General features: G+C 39.9%; 1 long non-coding RNA gene across 1 annotated transcript in view; it reads left to right on the top strand.

Moving 5' to 3' along the window:
- The window catches only part of LOC104686387, a 155,133-nt gene extending 141,257 nt beyond the window's left edge, over nt 1–13,876 (top strand). Inside the window, exon 11 of the long non-coding RNA XR_005602091.1 lies at nt 12,872–13,876. This is a non-coding gene — a long non-coding RNA (uncharacterized LOC104686387). The remainder of the gene's footprint in view (nt 1–12,871) is intronic.
- Nucleotides 13,877–14,331: the final 455 nt, after the last annotated feature.

The raw sequence follows: 14,331 nt of genomic DNA, 5'->3' as shown, positions 1-14,331 counted from the left end.
CATGTATTAAATTTCTACTTTTCAGATGATCTGATACAGGTGTAGCAATTACCACAGACCGATGTCATTAATTGTAATGTTCTGTAGGAGTAATCAATGAACTCTGTTTCCTGAAAACAGTTTCACCTTTGAGCTACTAGTGCTATAATGAAGAGGGCGCAGTATATACTTACATAAAGAACTTAGAATCTATTAGCACCTGTGCTGAGCACTAAAGCTGCTGATACTTTGCATGCAAATTGTAGTCATCATCTGAGAAGAAGCAGAGTTCATAGGTTCAATATTCTCTCACTTTCAATCTCCTATGTCAGCTGTGTCTTAACCAGCTGGGGGCAGAATTACATTCTGGAAATTAGTGAGAAAAAAAGGTAAAAATTGAAAATCTACTCTCTCTGCATCTAGCCTCCCCATTCATATGTTATAAGTCAACATGAAAAATCCTAGCAAGTATAAATGATATCTGATTTCACATTATATTTTTAAAGTGTCAGTACTCAAGTAGGTTTACATTTGACAGGTGATTTAAATACTTCAGTACGTTTCTATAGCCATAAGAAAAAATCTTTATCAGGATAAAGAACTTGATGAAAGTATTAATTTTGTGCTAATGTGAGGAACATTACTACTATTTTTTTTACATGCAGATGTATGAGGCATTTTATTAATCTTTATAATTTTTTCTAAATATTTCATTGCTTGAGGACACTTCAATGACAGATAATATATATTGTTTATCCTACATTTATCTTCTATACTGATTCTTGAATGCTATGCTCTGAGTATATACCTTATTATGATTGGTGCAATCTTACCATAATGGTACGATAGACATATCTGTATTTCTGTAAGACTTCTAAGGATTTTGCCTTTGGTAAAAAAATGGTGGGTTTTTTCACCTCATACCAAAATAACATTTTTAGTACCTACAGCAAATATATGGCTCAGCCATCTCACAAGCTTTAATACCTTTTCCCTCACATCTCTCACAAAAGAAATAATCGTGGTGGTCTCTGTGCTCAGTTTTTGAACACCATGAAACTGTTCTCTGTTTAATCCTATCTGAAATAATATTAAAATGGGTCTGTTGTGAACACTGTGACTCCGAAAGGAGACAGAAAAATCACAAGTAAAGACCAGCAGAGTAAAACAGTACACAGAGTTAATGAAACAGAATTGAGAAAAGCACTCCTACGGGCAATGAATATTTTGCATCCCTGCTCAGGGATGTCAGCAGGTTCATGGTAGTTCGCCTATGGGATGGTGCCATGAGCGTTTCACACTTCATATCAGTTTCATCCCTGGCTGGTCAGACTGACCAGGTTAAAAAGATGAGAGAAAATTCATCCTCAACATCTAATGATATATTAAGTTACTGAAATATTACAATGCTGAAACTAGATTCAAATTCCGACTAGATTAACATGTAGCTCCTTCTAGGTTCTTTGTTTATGAACATGGACCACAATATTTAAATCTTCATGTGAGGTCTCCTAAAACATGAGAATCTGGGCTTTTGCTTTAGACCAGTGAAGATAAGAATGAACCACAGGATTTGTCTTGGCTTCAAAGTTTTTCAAAATCTAGCAAATTTCAAATATTTCTGAAAATTCAGGAATTTTTGTTTGGACTTACCTTTTGTTGAAAGCGTGCCTCTTGCATGTCTGTGAGAAACATAAAATGAAAAGAATACTTCACAGCTAAAATGAATGGTTGTTTTAAACGATTTTCTCGCCTTTGGATTTTCAAATCAAAGACAACATCACTAGGATTGAACCAGAGGATTTATTAATATCAGAGTAGTTTGACTTTACCATATGAGGAAGGTTGTCTTGTCCAGATGTTACACTAGGAATATATAAATCATTATCATTCTGGGATCTGATTTTCAAAATTACTCTCAACATAGACCTGACTCTGCCGCAGTGTACATTGAAGCAGATGATTATGAACACCTCTGGATAGCTCATCATACATCAGCTCTTGTCATTGCATTCAGCTAACAGAAAAGACAAAACAATATAGAGTGTATGAGTAATCAAATAAATGGAAGATCACTTATACCATTCAACTTTATTTTATTGTGGCCATGTTTCCTAAGGGACTGTGTTTTGAGCCTGGAGTCAGGGCAGAGTGACCTGCACTGACCCAGGAGGACACAAACACCTGTTGGTCTCTGTTAGGCCAGAAAATTGCTCATTTATTTCTCTTTACAAGGAAATTGAGCACATGAAGTCTAAAGCAGCCAACCTGTTTGGCAGCTCAGGCATTACAAATAGTAATCTCACATCAAGTTTTAACTTTGTCTATAACTTTCTCTGCTTCTTTTAGAGAAAACTGGGGCTGTGATTAAGGTCTTTCTCTTTTATCTCACCAGCTGTGTCCATAAAACCAGTAGGAATATTATTTTGGAGTTTTTTAACCCTCAAGTTCAAACTGGCTGATGGTACCGCCTTTTATTGAAGGGAAAGCAAAGGAGAGTGAGAAGAAAGATGGAGAGACAGACAAAACGGTTACATAAAGCTCATTTCCATAGGAAGCCAAGTTAAAGTGTCTTTATCTGTAGGAATGGTAACACTTAGTTATGTAACTCTCCAGCTTACTTGAAGAGGTGATTAGCTGTTCCTAATTAAGCATTCAGCTACAGTCCCATTATAAGACATTTTCCCCTCTCCAACAACTCAGTCATAAATTTAAAAAATCAAAATGTTATAACCCCCCACCAACAGGCCCATAAAAATCCCTATGCATTCACATTTTTAGGGTTAAGGCTTACTGACAACTTGAGTACTTTATGAAGATTGTGATTAAATTGAGTAAGTACTTTTTGAGATTAAAATACTTGAAACAGCTTATTTTTAAAATATTTGCAACACCTATTGTTCCTTTGTATCCATCTCTGTGTCCAACAAAATCACATAATACCACAGAGTTTGAAACATAAGTAGATTTCAATACTGACTGTGCAGAAGTCAGTTTTAGGGGCAGGAACAGTAAAATGTTTAAGAAATATCTCTATTTGAAAAAACCTGACTTATTTATCCACCTATGAAGATGGCAAGGAGAAAAAATCCCCAGAAAACATAATACTTTCATCGTCAGACTCTGAATTGCACTTAGGTGTTTCTGAAATCTCTTTTTAAAGCTCCCATTTCTCTTTAAAACTTCCTGCAGAAAGCCATTTTTCCAGGCAGAAACCAGAGGAATTAGAGGGAAGTGATTTCTTGACGAGGTGGCAGAGCTGGGGAGGGAACCCAGATCTGTGTGTCCTTCTCACTTGGCTGCTTTTGTTGGCAGCAGCTAAGGGAGCTGAACTACCCGTGTGACTCTCTGCAGACTGCATGCACTGTGATAGCCAAAACTCATGAATGTTCTTACTTTGCAGTGTTTTGTTGTGCCTTGTAAAAGCTGTGGTGAGTGGGTACCTCGTTAATACTAAGGGATCTTGGGGTTTGTTTTGCAAAGTCATCAGCTATGACTTCCATCTAGGTAAGATGCTGATTTCCATGTGGTGCTGTGCTGCTGTGATTCATTAGATTTCACCCAGTCTTGCCCTAGAATTGGGGAAATTAAGCCCTTACATGTTGCCACGATACTCTGTTCACATTATATTTTTTGCACTATCTCAATTTAATTTACCTTGACTTGTATTAAAGGTTTTCTTCCAAAAGCCCTTTCTTATAGACCAAACCAATGAATTCAATGTGAGGAAGGCTAGACATCATCTTTTCACTCAGAGGAATAGAGCACAGAAGAGGAAGCCTTTAAGATGCTACTATCCATCCTTTTACCTGACAGTATATAAAGAACATAGTATAAGAGTAAGGACTGAAGAGTTAACATCTTACATTAATCTCACCCATTATATTAAGTAATATCTTCCTCAAATGACTGTACAATGCAGTACTAATAGTTTCACATCAGGATTTAAGAAGTATTGTAGCCCTTGAATAATTTTCTTTATTTAAGTCCGTGACAAAATTAAATCCCAAATAATACACAGACATCTGCTTTGAAACTTGCTCAGACTGGTGGGATCAGTGGAACTTTACAGCCAGACTATTCAAGAAAAGATTCCTCAGTTTTCGCTCATCATGCACAATTATGAGTTTTGACTTCAACTACTTATAATTACAGTATTCTGAAATGATGTCCTAAATATATATGTTTCACAGCATGACTGTGACTTCAAGCAAATTCCCTTGTCTGAGGCTCTTGGTAAAGTAAAACTGAATTAGTGAGAGTACAATAAGCAAGTTACAGTGTTTAGATACAATAACCAAAAATAAAGTTAATTTAATCTTCCAAAGTAGGACAGCTTTTCAGTGTATTCGTCACTATGGAGATTTAGCAGTAGATTCCAACTTGCATTTTAAGAGCAAACTTACATAATTGTGAGTCCTGGTGTGGTACTGCTGAGCGTATTCAGGCTGGAATTACCAGTTAGATAGATCCTGCTTAGCCTTGTAGTTAAAACATGCTAGTAGTTTACACACGTGTATGACAGATGATAATAACCATCTTTATAATCACCTTTGGATTTCTCTTTTCTTCCTCGCTCAATGCCACCTAAAAGGGAAAATCAGTATTTGTGGTCAAGGCTGGAGATTCCTGGGGTTTAATTTTTTTATCATTTAGCTAGTTTTGTCAATGAGGATGTGAAATATTTTTGCAACATGTATTTTAAGTAAACACAGTTCATTTATTTGTTTGCCTATTTATTTATTGGTAGACAATATGTATTTGTGGGTGCATGTAAAGATATTAATGAGGAAAAAATTATTAGATGCATTTAAGAGATTTCTGGGCGCTCAACCTTGTTAAAGTATGCAGGACATTTTTTGTTTTGATAGAAAAAATATTTGATTCTGGCAGTATTTGTTGCACATACTTTCTTCATTCCTACATGATTGATTGTAACCAGTTCTAGTCATTACATAACTTGAGGTAAATGTTTTGCTTTAAGTTGTCCATGCCTTAGATTCTCCAGCTGAGAAATGGTTGAGAAAAATAATCTATTTCTCACGGTGTTGGGAGGTTTAATTAAGTGTTTATAAAGTATTTTAAGACTTTTGCATGGACAGCATTATGGATGTGTCATGTAATACTATTATTAATGTATATTGCAAATTATTTTTTATCTCTGGCAATTTTCCATTACTTTAGAAAATTAGTCTAATCTAAAATATTGGCCAAATAGACAGAATATCTGCAATTGCTTTAGTAAAAGTTCAACGATGGACTCATGTTGACTTTTATCTTCAACAATCTTCCCTTAGAGTCTCCCAGAAACATAGAACTTGAGCGATGCTTCTAATTGTTAGCTTCAGGCTAAAACTTTTCATCACTTTCTTTCTTTACTTTCTGTTAAACTCATTGAATGAAAAGGCTTGATAACATTTTATACTGTCTAATTCTTTATTTTGGGGAATACGAAAGACGAGTTTGACCTTCTGAATTTTCAGTCTAAACTTTGGTAACAGGGAGCATTCTTGTTTTCATTCATATTAATGCTGCATCTATCTCTTTTGCCCTGTAAAAAGCCATTAATATTGTTCTATTAACCTCTTTCTAAGTAATAATGACCTTTCCCCTGAAAATGCAATTATTGGACTTTTTTTTCCCATAATAAATCTCATTTATTAGAAAGTTTGGCCTTGTGCACTTTGTTCTCTGCCATTTCCCTAAAAAAAATCATCTTTATTTTCAAATAAGTACATTATTTTTATTCAGAAGAGTATTCTATAGTGTGTGTACTTGGTCATAATTGTAGAGGAGGTGATGGTGCTCAGTTTGATTATTTCTCTACCTTTAGAAAGAAAAAGGCTGTAGTGACCATGCTCTACATTGCTCCATTGCTCACCGGTGCTCTGGCTGTTTGTAGCTGTAGCTTTTTGCCAAGATTTTCCAGCCAGGTCAGTTTGGTTCTTGCTGATGTCCAGTCCAAACGATCTCTGCTTTGTTAGACAGAGCTCCTATGCCCTTTCTGAAGCAAGCCATGAATTTTTTGAGGTGTTGCCATCAAACATTCTCCATTTCACCATTAGCTCCTGAGAGTAGGAAGGAGGAGAAATATGACACATCTCCTGATGTGTGTGGCAATGCAAACTTCTGGGGGGACTGGAGGGGAGGCAGGGGAAGAGCTGTTATTGTGTTCCTGATCTTTGAGCTGCTGCTTTTGTCAAGGGAAATGATGAGAAAACTTTCCTGTATTCTAAAGAATACAACAGTAATAAAAGTATCTATAACCTCTCCACATCCTTGATGAAGCAGTGGCTGTAGCAGAGGGAATTTTCTTCACCCCAGTAAAACAATGCTAAGAAGCAGTGTAGAAGAGCTGTATTATTGTCCTGGTTCTTCTCCACTCCCCACTCTACTCTTGCTAGGAGGAGTAGGCAGTTGCTTAAGGTCAGAGAAAGGAGGAAGGTTGTGGCAAGTCCTTTTCTCTGGCCATTTTCTTTCCCAATTATAAAGAATCCTAGAAGAAGAAATGTGAAAATCCATACAGTTTTTCCTACCTACCTAAATAGGAAAAACACATGTAGGGGAAGAATATTTTTGTGGTTATAGGTCTAGGCTGGAAAAAGGAAAAAGTGGATTCAGAGTCTGGGGTGGGTTTTTTATTGTTTTGGTTTTTTGGTTTTTTTGTTTGTTTGTTTGTTTGCTTGTTTCTTTTTTTCTAAGCAGAGGCAAAAAAAAAAGGTTTTTTTTAATTGAACCTATCAAATTAGAATACAAGTTTCTTAAAGCATGAACTGAAATAAAGGCAGAAGTTACAGACTACACATTAGGAAATAGAAAGGGAGGCTCAGCTTTATGAAGATTCTCTAAGAATGTCAGAAAATGGATGTTAATTGTGTACCATGGACAGATAGAATGTCCTTCCATGTATTCTCCCCACCCATCTTCCAAATTAATCGGACATGTTGTAATGAATGTTAACATAGAAAAACGACTTTGTACCATTGTAGTGGTTTGGTCCAAAATACTCATTACTGTTTATCTGCTGTGAGATAAGAATTAGGAGAAATGCAAAACAGGCACCAAACTTGAAAGAATATAAAGAAGTTTATTAACAGACCTAAAAGAAGAAAAAAAAAATTATACCACCTTCAGAACTCTCCTCCTCCCCCCACCTTCCTCCCTTCTCCCACTGACAATGTTCAAAGACAGCCCTTCAGATGTTCAGTCTGTTTACCACTTCCATAATAACCTTGTTCAGTCCATTTAGAAAGAGAAGTCTCTTCTTGCTCATGCTATGAAAACATTATCACAACGAGAGAGCCGCCCACTTCCAAATATTGTTCAGTCCATTTAGGAAGAGGAGTCTCTCTGCCTGCGTGTGAGTCCTTTCCCCCGACTTGCAGCTTTTCCCGCAACTGCTTTCGAGGGTCCACTCTTGAAGTTTTTGGGGTACAGTTTTAAGGTTGAGCCGTTCAGAAACAAAAACAGAGGCCCTTCTCCTTCCCTGGGAACAAAGGGTCTTCATCATCTTCATCGTTAGGACTATCTCTGGGAGCATCTCTAGGAACTGAGGTTTTCTCCTTTCCCATTTGGAGCAAAAGTCCTCATCTGGTTCATCTCTAGGGACTGAGGTTTTCTCCTTTCCCGTTTGGAGCAAAAGTCCTCATCTGGTTCATCTCTCCCTGTCCAAACTTCTCATGAAATTACAGCTGCGTCAGCATCTGCCTATCTCAGCGCAGGTGCTTTTGCTCACGAGTTGAACACTCCACCCCCCATATCTTCATGAAATTACAACAGGATACTCTGATATATCATAGCTTCACAAGAGAATTTCAGCTTTAAGCATCTCCTCTCTCTCTTCCCTCAGGTTTTCAGCTCTTCACAGCAATAAAAGGGTTAATCTCACCTCAGCCTTGCAGCTTTGCAGCTGGAATGTTGAATGTTTCTTATCGCAGTGGAGAGGGGGGAGAGCCGAGCCGCTCCGGCTGCCCACGGCAAGGCAGTGGGGGGGGTTCCACGGCTGGAACAGGTCCATGGCTTCAGGATGGCCGTGGCCCGGCCCGGCCTGGCCCAAGCAGGGCCTGGGCTGGGCCTGCTGGCCCCCACACGGGGCCCGCAGCCACCTGTGCCAGCGCCGGAAACGAGAGAGAGCTTGGAGGGGGAGTTTGTCTATTCTTAAATGTGGATCACAGAGGTGATCACAACTTTAAGTGGCTTAGAGAATTGTCCATATCCAAACTGGCCAGCTGATAGGTTCTATCAGTTCCCAGAGGAAACTGTAAGCACCCCTTAGCAAGGACGTCCCTTCCGGGACTATGCTTGCTAACCTATGACAACCATGTAGGTAGGTAGACATGAACTATACCGTATGCACAATTTTAAGATGAAGAATTTTTTTTAAACTATATTTTTTCTAACATTTGTTTGAACTGCATCCTTCAGAAAACTGCATTTTCTTTGTATTTCCTGGCTCTGTGACTCATCAAAATGAGCTGTGCTAGTCACATCAAATGATGTGTTTCATAGAATAAGACAGGAAAAGCAGCACACTGAGTCATTGTCACAGGGAGGGTGGCTGCCAAACCACTATTAGACAACATAGGGAAAAGCGAACATATTAAATGACTGGGGTCACAGAAACACAGCCTAGTGGCAGGAAATCATTTACAATCAGGTGAACATGAGTCTCCTCATCTTTTTAGTCTGTAGTTTAAGGAAGAGACACGTGCTATCATGATTTTTACCTGCCTATCAACTTCTGCCCCCACTAACAGTGTAAGCTGTTGGCCATCAGAAATGCAAAGTTCTTAAGTCACTTCCTAAAAGTTGATGTTTGTATGAAGCTGGGAACATCTCATTCCTGAGAAAAGGGCTGTAACTCTGGTGCAGCCATCACCTGCTCCATGTGCCATGCTGTGCTGGCCACTATCCCACCTGCACTGGCTGGCCTGGCAGCCATCGTGGGGCTCTCAGCTCAGCACAGCACAGCCTGCCCCTTGCCCTGCAGTCACAAAAGGATCTGGGGCTGTTATATGCCTGGGTCATCCTTATGGACCTGAGAGAGTAAGTGGAAGAATGAGATGGCAGTGGAGACTTTATGTGGTACACTAGATGTGGTGATGATACACAGTGACAGAAAGAAGTGTGGAAATAAGGAATTGCAATATAAAGCTACTGCAAACCTGGATTCACTTTTCCTGGTGAACACCTTTCAGTTCTGTCTAGGTTCAACCAATTGCTCTAGTTTAATTTATAACCTTATTCTGAGTGCTCAGGTTATGCTTCTTCCTAGAGGCACTTAAGCTTCTGCTTCAGCTCTGCTAGGAATGAAGGTTTGTGCAACTGTACTGTTTGTCTGCTGCGCCCAAAGTCAATCGAAAACAAGGCCCAGTTTTGACAAACTTGATTGAGGAGTGGAAGTCCCTATTTAAATTCCTGTAAGTTTAATGGAAATGAATAAGTGGCTAGAAAAAATAGTTTATGCTAATTATCCCTCAGCAAGCCAAAATTAACTGGCTAGTCAAACAGCCTTCTCCTGATGCCAGGCTAACTATAGCAAGAATTATCTTTTCCTTGCTGGGGCACTGTTCTGACAGGGAAAATGAAGGGATATAGGATAAACATTTGTATGACATTGGGGTTTCATTTGTCTTCTGATGAAATAATCTGACTGCTATGAAAAACTTTTTCATTTTTTAAATATTTGTAAAAAGGGAAGAAGGACTACAAAAACTATTGCAGCATACAATTGTTTCTTTTTTTTTTCTCCCATTGATTAATCTTTGAAATTTGATAACTGTCCATAATATCTGGGTTATTTTTTAGGCTGGTGATTTTTACCTGCTTCTTATTAGGAAAGCAACATGTATACTTCACTTGCTTTACTTTAATTATTTTTGTATTTTAACAGACTCATGAACAGAAAGCAAAAATCTGGATATTCCATTATTTTAGCATGTTGACGTGGATTTGATTTTCTTTTTATCATTGTAAATTTGCTCATGTCTTCAACAGGCTTAAGAAGAAACAAAGACACAGCAACACATACACACCATGACAATCTGGACTCAATAATTATGGAAATATAAGCTGTTATGCTGAAACTCCAATATTGGCATTTAATCAAACTGATATTCCAGATTTTTTTCCCAGTAACTAATTCTTATCTCTAAATTATCTGGTAGGATTTTTCCTGTGGTTTGCTTTCCTTTTCATATTGTTGCAGACACAGACAGGAATTATCATCTGTAGAGTGTGCCACATCCACTTACATCAGCATACCATGTTTTTTTGCTTAATAACATCTATTACTGTTATCTGACAGAATATAGCATTCCATTCATTACACAGCTCAGATCTTTAAATATTACCTTTGACAAAAATTTGCCAAATTTCTTCCTTAATATAGGAATGTGGGGGGATGCTTTTACTGGGATTTTACTACTTCTGTGTTCATAGGGAAATACCCACATTTCATATTATTGAGATTACTGCTTATAAATGTGAGCACATTTATTTTTCACTCTACCATCACAGAGGACATAAGGGATAGAAGTTATATTGCAAATGTATGTGGCAGCTGGGAAAGGGTTTGTTGTATCTGCAAATTCAGTTTGCAGGCACTGTTCTGTAACTGGTTTCTATTCTAGGATGTACAGAATAGGAACCAGCAGCAGCTTCTGCATCCCTACACAGAGGTCTGATACTTAGAACTACTAGGACAGAAGGTCTGTGACTGTTCTTCTCTGCAGACTGACTTATCTTAACTGAAGGGTGAGACCTAGCCTTGATGAGAAAGCATAGCTCTCACCTCCTCATATGAATGCAAGAGGAAATATTGGGTAAAAACCGTTGAAATTTCTATACAAGCACAGGAGAAGGGAGAAGAGTCATGAGCATTGAGCCACATAGCCCTGAAGGGAAGACCTCCCCATGTTGCTTTTGTTAGTGAGCTCAAAGAAGGATTGCAAGGACTCTGGCTATCTGTGGGTGAAGATATTGAGAAGGCAGCACTGGTGTCCATGCCATGCATCACTTTGAGCATAGTTCAAAGGTGCGTTTCCACTGACTTAACTGAAGCACCTTGTAAGGCACCCTGAAGTCATTAGAGAGGAAACACTAGCACCCTTTTTCTTATACTAGTATGCTTCTATCATAATTCACTTATTTTAAAAAATTATTGCAACTGTAAAACACAGAAGAAAAAATACAAAACTTCTGTGATTCTCAGTCAGTCTTGTTATATTTAATTTATGGCAAAGAAAAATAAATTATTAATTCATACTTTTGAATGTGGAATCAACAATACTGTGACTGGGGTCTTGCCTTTTCTACAGATAGTGCTCTGCGTTGGTGGGATTAGCAAGGCAGAGTTTGGAGCAGTGGTGTTCCCTGAAACAGTTTCACTTTCTACAGCTGGCTGCTTTTTCTCCTGGACGAAATTTCGTTTGAGATTTTGGTTCTGTTTGATTTTGGAAGGTCAACCTGTGACTCTAGCAAAGATCTGCTTTTCAGTAGTTTTCCAGCAAACAGGCTTAATCAGGTTTGATATTGCCCCATTCGGACACACACATTACGTGCTCACACATCTGCATCACTGCATCTGCAGACCCTACTGATGGTGTCCTGGTATCAAATTCATTGTCGTGGTTTGACACTGGCCCAGCGCCAGGCACCCACGAGAGCCGCTCTCTCGCCCTCCCCTGCCACAGCCGGGCAGAGGAGGGGAAAGGAAAAAAATGTTAACAAACGCTTCGTGAGTGAGATAAGGACCGGGAGAAACACTTCAAGGGCGAAACAGGCTCAACTTAAGTTGGGAAGTGAATTTATTGCTAACAGAATCAGAGGAGGATAATGAGAAGTAAAAGAAGCCATTAGAACACCTTTTTCCCCCAGCCCCTCCCTCCTTCCCACCGACAGCGCAGGGAGACAGGGCCTGGGGGTTTGGTCAGTCCATCACCGGGATTTCCTTCCGCTGCTCCAGGAGAGGAGTCTTCCCCTGTGAGGCCGTGGGGTCCCTCCCATGGGAGACAGTTCTCCTGAACTTCCCTGGCGTGGGTCCGCTCTCCCGAGCAGCGGCCGCACCGCCCCTGCTGCAGCGTGAGCCCCTCCCACGGGCCCACAGCCCTCCCAAACTGCTGCGCCGGGGCTCTCTCCTTCCTCGGGGTGCAGTGCTCCAAGGACAGGCTGCTCCAGCCTGGCAGCAGGGCCCTCTCTCTCCAGCGGGTCTTCCACTGGATCACAGCCTCCTCCAGGCATCCACCCGCTCCGGCACGGGCACCTCCCCCCCATGGACCCACGGGCTGCAGGGGCACAGCTGCTGCACCATGGGCTGCACCATGGGCTGCACCATGGGCTGCCGAGGAACCTCGGCTGCGGCGCCTGGAGCACCTCCTGCCCCTCCTTCTGCACTGACCTTGGTGTCACCATGTTGTTTCCCTCACATGTTCTCACCTCCTCCTCTTCTCTGACTAGCATCCAAAATCTTGTGACTTTGTTTTGATTTTATTCTTAAATATGTCATCACAGAGGCATCACCAACCTCTCTCATTGGCCTGGTTTTGGCCAGCAGCATGTCCATCTTCAGAGCCATCAGCCACTGACTCTGCTGGACACGGTGGGAAGCTTCCAGCAGCTTCCTCACAGGAGCCGTCTTTGTGGCCCCCTGCTACCCAAAACCAGGCCGTGCCAAACCAATACATTCATCTAAAAAGAAGCTGCAATGATGCTCAGTTTTCCCTGACAAGCCTTATTTGGAGAGTATATGTAGTTGCTGCAGTAATGTAATTTGATAACTACTTTGGAGGGTAACATCCTCCGCCCCACAAGTTTAGGCTGTAATGTGCTACTGAGCAAGTCCACACAAAGTGTCTGTGATCATTCACCTTAAATATATATTTTTTATTTTCAGCAGAAGAGGACTGCAAACCTTCTTTCACACAGTAAATCCTGGCTCACTTCCTGGCCTTGGAAAAGATTATTTCAATACCTGTGAACATGTGCATTACAAGAGACAGGCTTCCTCCTTCCTGTATCGAAAACTGAGCTCTGAATATTTCTCTGGGAACCTCAAGCATGGAGAATTAGCACATTGAACAAAGAATGTCTTCCTGCCCCTGAAAGAAAAAAGGAGTAGACTGAGGTAGCACCAGTGTTACAGGCTGAGGACTAGCTCCTCATGGCTCAGAAGCAAAAGAGAGAAATGAAGCCAAAGCCTCCTACAGCAAATTTTGCCCTACCTCTTTTCTCCCTTTCCAGTACCAAACTGTATTGTCTTAATCTGGGAATGTGATTTATTTGTGAAATATCTAGTGGGTGGCAGAGGTGGGGAGCAATGCTGCACAAAGCTCCCCAGAGCTGCTGACCGAGGTAAATAGTGTGTCATAACACATTTATCAAATAATAATGGAAACCATATAGAACACATAGGAGAGGGAGGGGGAAACCCCACTCCCCACTGGGAAGTTACTGAATATTTCAGCCAGTTTATAAAAGGATGTGTACATGTATTTGGAAAGGGGGAGGTTTTTCTAGCTTCACCTCTGCAAATAAATCATTGGCCTGGGATGTCTGAGCAGACAAGTGAAATGGATGAGCACATTATAGATCAAGGAGGTGGTATTCCTGCCTTGGTTAGTTTGAGACAGACCACCCAAGCACTGTGGGACTAAGATGAGACTGTAAGTTGTGCCTGTAGAGTTCTGAAAGGCCCAAGCTGCAGCCTCTGACATTGCATGAAGGTGGGGGATAAAATAAAATTGGTGGTATTTCTCATACAGCGGGCATGACTTATCTGAACTGATGTTGTTCCTAATATTATTTTTTCCTTTGGCTGGATTGCCCCAATAGAGAAAATGAGAAAGAGAAAAAGTGGCAAAGGTGTAATAGTTATGCCTGTTTTGAAAATAAGTTAAAGTTTAGGTCAAATAAAAAGTAAAAAAAATAAAAATTTATTGATCTTGTATTTGTACATTATTCTCTGTTTGCCTATAGTGACTTTCAGAATACAGAAACCATAGTCAGATACTCTCACAGAAATTAAGAATTTTGCATCATAACTGGTCTATTGAAGTCATCAAGAATTACTTATGGAAAAAGACACCCATTCCACATGAATAGGGCTTACAGAGCATGGATGAGTATTACCAAAAAATTCCCAAATTAAAAGAAGTCTGACAAAGATGGTATCCTTATAAATATATGTATAGTTAACACTTTGGAATTTTTGCAAGGAAGACGTAGATATGAGGTTTGGAATGATCATCTTTAACAGGGAAACCTCTTAGAGTGAAACTGATCACCTTTTTATACTTATACATGGCAATAGTGGTTAAAGGCTGCAGTGCACATACAGTATTGAATTAGATGAAT

Source organism: Corvus cornix, chromosome 5 (genome assembly GCF_000738735.6).
Source record: "Corvus cornix cornix isolate S_Up_H32 chromosome 5, ASM73873v5, whole genome shotgun sequence".
NCBI lineage: Eukaryota > Metazoa > Chordata > Aves > Passeriformes > Corvidae > Corvus > Corvus cornix.
Note: the sequence above shows the minus strand (reverse complement) of the source record. Positions and strands in the feature narration are given on the sequence as shown.